Raw genomic sequence first — 6,302 nt, 5'->3', positions numbered from 1 at the left:
CCACACCACAGACAGGGGCCAGGTGAAGAGGATGCAGTAATAGAGCTGAGCCAGGTGAGGTGGGCTTTAGGCTGTAAGTAAGTGGATTGGAAGTCTGTTTTTTTTTATCAGGTATTTGTTTTTTATTCCATATGATTGCTTTTCACAGCGTCCCTTACTTTAAAATTGTCTTGATTTTATTGATGTTTTGCACTCTAAAGGCTTTAAAATGCCTTAAATCTTAAACAAATCCCATTTCTTTCAAGTTCAAGAAAAAGTGATGCATGTGTAAATTTTATTCCTGAAGAGGCACTCCTCTAAAGAAACCCCAGATCCCCTATTTAACACCGACCTGACAAAAAGCACCTTAACTTAGGAGAAGAGCTGAGAGCATCGGACAAAGCAACGCTTGTACAGCACCCACTCACTAACAAGGAGAGAGAGAAAGGTGCAGGATCGAGGGTCCCGACTCAAATTGCAGAAGACGGGGCCTTCCTTGTACCCTGAAGGCAAGCACTTTGGGGTACAGAGGCTGCTGGTAACAAACTCACAGAGATTTGGTAAGCAGGCCATTCTCTTTGGCTGAACCAAGTCCCCTCGAACATCCCCTTGCTCTCTGCACCGGCTCTCTGGGTTTCACAGCCTGAGCCCCACGCTGCTGGGGCAGCTCGCGAAGCAGGTGTGAAAGGCAAGGAGGCAGTGGTGGACCTAGGACACATGGATGGGGCGGTGAAGGGTTCCCTCTCTTGTTCACAGACACCTCGCTGTATTTAAAGTTTAAAGTTAATTTGAAGTCATTAGGTTGCTTCTCACTAACAGCCAGCCCTCCTCTTCCTCCCCACGCACAGACCCCTCACTCCTCTTCCTCACGGGGATTCACTGCCAGCCTCCACCCGCAGCCCTCCCAGCCCTCTCCCCTTCCCCTGCGAGGGCAGGAGGGATCTCCAGGGCCCAGATCAGCAATATCTGCCTGAACACAAGAGGCCCCAGGTATAGAGACGTGCAGAAACACTCACCGCCTTTTCCAAACCCTCATGGTTTGTGCCCAGGATTTCCCCAAAAGAAGCTCATGCTGAACAAGATTGTTCATCCAGTGAACTGAAACCATAGCACGGCAACTGGGATGAGCGTCCCTAGGATGCACACCAGCACCAGGCACAAAGGCACAGACCACAGCAAGTCGTGGGGCTCAGGACAAGGAGCAGCAGCCACCTGAACTGTCCCATCAAGGGCCACACCTAGGGCGGCCAGCTACTCGAGGAAACCCTCCTTGCAGCTCAGCTTCCCCTTAGGGGCTCTTCTCCCGATGGGAGCCACACAAGCACACCCTGAGCTCCCCCCACCTTCAGCCTGGTAGCTGCAAACCTCTCTGCCACACACAGAGGTGGCTGCCTGCAAGCCAGCTGCTAAACCCCAGAGCCACTACAACAGGGCTCGCACCACGTTCCAGAAGGGCAGCAGAGGCGGAGCAAGGCTGAAACAAAGGGCCCCAAGGGCAGAAGGCACCATAGGAAGGTGCTCCTAGCAGACACCTCACCCAGGACGTGGGAGGAACCTGGGTCTGAGCTTACACAGAGCTTCTGGCCCGCACGTGGAGGGTGTGAGTAGGGTCCCAGGTGAGGCTCACCGGGGCAGTGCAGGTGAATTAGTGCCCTCTGGGCAGGCTGGCAGAGGTCTGGTAGGCAGAGGTGCTGCTTAGGTGAGTCTGGCTCGGATGTGCTCCTTCCAGACCAGCTGATGCAGCAGGTCAGCCAGGATGCACTGGGCAACCCAAAGGGAAGACTGAATACGGGTGTTTTTTCTCCTTCATGATCAGTTGTTTTCTGTATTCTGATATTAAACGTTGGCCCGATGTGATCTACTTATAGAGCTACAGAGTGCAACTTCTGCCTTTCCTTAAGGGACCTCATCTCAGAAAGGCATTGCTGGCTTTTGCAGCCCTCCCTGCTCAGGGGCTGCCCCGTGCAAACCCCGGGCTGCAAAATCTCCAAAAGGCAAGCGTGACCCCAGCGGGGCTCGCCCAGGGGTCAAACCCGAGAGGTCTGAGTGCTGGTACGGCCTCTCAACGGCCGAGTTAGCGAAGGAGAAGAATCTGGTTTGATTTTTCCTTATCTGTGTTTGGCCCCCTGCCTGAGGGGTGGGTTTTGGCTGCGGGGAGCTGGAGCAGCCGCGCTCCCGGCTCAGCCTCTGGGCTGCCCTGGGCAGCTCCAGGCGCCGGCCCGGTCCTCCCAGCACCGATACAGGCTCATCTACGTGTATAAGTCCTCCTGCCTCGCTTCCCTTTGCTAGCTGCTCTCCGTGCCCTGTTTTTAGGGACCTGCCGCCGGGAGCTCGCCCCGAGCGCTGCCGAGGACCCCGGGGGCAGCTGCGCTGCTCCGCTCGGCCACCAGGCGGCGACGCCGGGTGCGAAACGCGGCGGGAGGCGCTGGCGGGGCGGGGATCGCAGCGGCACCCCGGGGACCCGGGTTTGCTCTGGGGCCAGGGGAAGGCTGGCGGGTGGCGGGAGCCCCTGGCCCCTGGCGCTGTCCCTGTCCCCGCCACCAGCGGAGCAGCTCCCCTGGGGAGGAGCGAGGGGGGCCGGCAGGCCGGGGGCCTCCTGCTGCTGCTGCAAAGGGGGGCTCCGAGCGGCAGCAGCACAGCCCAGAGCCCCCCCCGAGCACACCTTAGGGGGAGCCCAGGGTGGGTCTTGGGTTTGCTTCGTCCCTGGGGATTCTCACACCTCAGGGCAGGCTGGGGAGGTGCTGGTATCGTGCCTGGGAAACCAGGGCGCTGTCAGCGTCTGCGGGGCTGCTCTGATCCCCCCAAACCCCCGTGGCCGTTCCCAAACTCAGGACCCCATCTCCAAACCCCAGCAGCCGTCTGGATGAGAAACACCCTCGTGCTCTGTTGCGCCAGGCCGTGCTGGTGCTGCACGCTGGCCCCAGCGATGCTGGTGCTCGGCTTTTCCTCCCTCCTCTCCTCCCCTCGCAGGCAGGCAGCGCTCCCCACCCCCTGCACGGAGAGAGCCGGGCGGCGGGGCGCAGCTCAGGGCTCGGGGGGCACATCAGCCCCCGTCCCCTGCCTTGGGCAGGGGCTTTTGCTGGCGTCTTTCAGGCAGCAGCAAATTTGGGAGAAGTCGGCGTTATCCGTGCTGGGAGAGGTAGAGAAGGGAGGCAGCCCGGTTGCTATGGCTGCCGCAGAGCCGGCCTCGGTGTGAGGCTGCCGCGAGCAGCACGGGGACGTGCACGGCTGGCACATCTGGGGGCGAGCACGGCACCGCGGTGTGGCCGGGCAGGGGTCCCAGCACCTCCGTCCCCGCGGCCTCAGCCTCCCCGAGGTGCTGGCTGCTCCCCCGGCGGCACATCCCCATCCTTGTCCCAAAAAACAGCAAAAAACCCCATCCACGCACGGCGCTTACACGAGGCGGTGCGTGCGGGTGTTTGGAAATGACCCCCCTGGGATTTTTGTCATTCAGATATTCACGTAGGTGCTCCATGGCAGTTTCAAGTGTAGTTGGTATAAGGGAGATACCGAACGTTAAGGACTTGTAAATATTTTTCCCCTCCCAAAGAAATTATGGCATCCTCAGTTCCTTGGCTTTGGGTCGAGCTGGTAGGAATTGGGCCAGCACCTGGGGGCCTGCTACAGCCTCGGAGGCTACACCCGCTGCTGCTGCTGCTCCAGGGCTCTTTGCTATGAGCTCTTTAGCATCTTAACCCAAAACGCACTTGACAGCAGCCTCAGAGGTCTGGAGGGGAGCCAGCAGGGAGGGAGCTGGGAGCAGTCGGTGCCCGGGGCCTGATCCAGCAGGGTGCTCAGGTGGGCACGGGGCAGCTGAGCGGAGCCTTGCTCGGCGCTGCCCGGGGCCGTGCCGCATCCTGGCTCCGGCTGGCTGCCAGCCAGACCTCCCCAGGGCCCAGGGGGCTGCTTAAGCTCATTGCTTTTCTTCCAGAGGCTTCAGAAAGCCGCCCGCCCGCTTTTAATTCAAATTTATTGAATAATTCTCCCGGGATCAGCTAGTTCAAGGCCAGCCGCTAAACCAGCCCCTGGATGAGATGGGTTTGGCTCGGTGTCTCCCAGCACATCCCTGCCACCGTGCCAAGGGGGTGGCGAGCGCAGGACCGGGCGCCTGGCTCGGGGCGGCGTTGGCTCGGCTCTAATCCTGGCTGCCTGCGTTGACTCCAGCCCCAGGGAGCATTTTGAGGCCTGTTAGCGTCCCTCCCTCCTCCACCCCAAACCTGTTCGTGCCTTTGAGTGGTTTTCCCCTGGGGCAGCAGTTCTGGCGTGGCTGGCTCCGCTCTCACCAGGCTCCGATGTGGGGAAATACACGCGCTGGGTGCACAGCCTGGGGACACCCGGCTACAAGCAGGGCATCATGGATGTGACATGTGCCACCGCACGCCGGAGCTGTGCACGTGCTGACACACATGGTGTCCCCTGGGAGCACGTGGCAGCACGGGGGACAACGTGCAAGCCACCACCCGCTGTGCTGCACCAGCCTGGCTGGCGGGAGGCAGCAGGGAGCCCCAGCCCCAGCTCACCCAGCGCTGGGCTCTCCCCCTTGCTGGGGGCAGTTTTGGGAGCGCAGCACGTGCCCCATCCTCATGGCACCATGGGGGCTGTCCCCAGTGCAGGGCTGGGGACTTCGCCTCTGGCCCCTGCACCCCCCCGCTGCGCCGTGGCTCGGTGAGGGCAGCACACGGCGTGCCTTGTGTTGTGCAATTAACCACTGCTCGGCGGAACAATAACGATCCTCGTTAATGAGCGCGGCACTGGGCAGTCAGGGCACGGCACCCCGCACAGGGCAGTCGTGCAGCAGGAGCAAACCCACAGGGCGATGCTGGAAGTCACGAGCTGGGGCCGCAGCCCTTTGCTTGCTGTCTTTGCACCGAAGCTGCTGGGGGGGCTGTGCCTTGAGCAGCCACTTTGGGGACAGAAGAGACCAGCACAGCCTTGCTGGGCACGATGCTGGGGCAGGCGAGAGTCCCCCGGTGAGGCTGGTGGAGACAGCACGTCGGTCACTCCCTGGCACACAGGGGTAGCCCGCAGTTCACCATTTCTCCATTACTCACAGCCAAAATAACTGCTGCAGACACGGGGACACCGTCCCCGAGGCTCTGAGGCAGGAGGGGGACAGGGGGTTATGTCAGAAGCTGACTGAGGTCCGTGCAGGGCTCTGCACCCTGGCCAGCCTCGGGTTTGCCCCCCGAGCAGAGACGTTGGTGCGTTGGGGTCGTGTTGTTGGTGCAGTGGGGTCGCGCTGCCCGGCACGCAGAGCCCAAACCGCGCGGCGCAGGGGGCCGGGGCTCCGCTTCCTGCTGCAGGGACGCGGCCGGCCACCACGCTCGTGCTGCGCTGCTGCGGGCGCAGGCACGCGGGAGCATTTTTCAAAACCAGCCTTTGGATGCTCGCCGTGGGTTTGGGGCCGGGTTGTTAACGTACGAGACGCGTGCCGCTGGGTGGGAGCGCGCGCTGCTGGCGCTTCCCTCCCCCCCCCCCCCCCCCGAGAGGCACCGTGCAGCAGCACCACGGGGCCACGCGCGCCCCGATGGCTTGGCAGGCGGCCCTGGGGTGCGGGGTGGGGGTCCCCAGGAGCCCCCACCCGTGGGGTACCCCAGGGAGCTTTGCCTCTGAGGTTGCCCTGTGCTTACAGTGGTGCCCTGGTGGACCCCCATGCCTGGGGGGGGGGGCCCATTCATCCTAAGGGGACCCTGGGGACCCCAAGCAACCCCCTGGGACCTCGGGACCTGCACTGCTGAGGATACCCCAGAGACCCTCACCTCCAAGGCTGCCCCAGGGGACCCACACCTGCAGGGACCCCCAGGGGACCTGCAGTGCCCAGGGGGACCCTCACCCTTAGGCATCTCCCAGGCCCCCCCAACCCTTGTGACACCACGGGGGACCCTCACCCATGGGGGTACCCCTGTTCTTGGGGGCACCACCAGCTCCCTGACCCATAGGGACACTCGGGGGTGTTAGGGGGGGCACCCCGAAGACCCCCCACCCACAGGGATGCTCGGGGGTGTTGGGGGGGACACCCCAAAGACCTGCACCCATAGGAATGCTCGGAGGTGTTAGGGGACACCCCAAAGACCTCAACCCATAAGGATGCTCAGGGGTGTTGGGGGACACCCCAAAGACCCCCATCCATAGGGATGCTTGGGGGGTGTTGGGGGGGACACCCCAAAGACCCCCACCCATAGAGATGCTCGGGGGTGTAGGGGGGGACACCCCAAAGACCCCCACACATAGGGATGCTTGGGGGGTGTTGGGGGGGACACCCCAAAGACCTGCACCCATAGGAATGCTCGGAGGTGTTAGGGGACACCCCAAAGACCTCAACC

Source organism: Anser brachyrhynchus, assembly GCF_964034855.1.
Source record: "Anser brachyrhynchus genome assembly, chromosome: 16".
NCBI lineage: Eukaryota > Metazoa > Chordata > Aves > Anseriformes > Anatidae > Anser > Anser brachyrhynchus.
The sequence above is the reverse complement of the archived record's forward strand: the minus strand, read 5'-3'. Positions refer to the sequence as shown.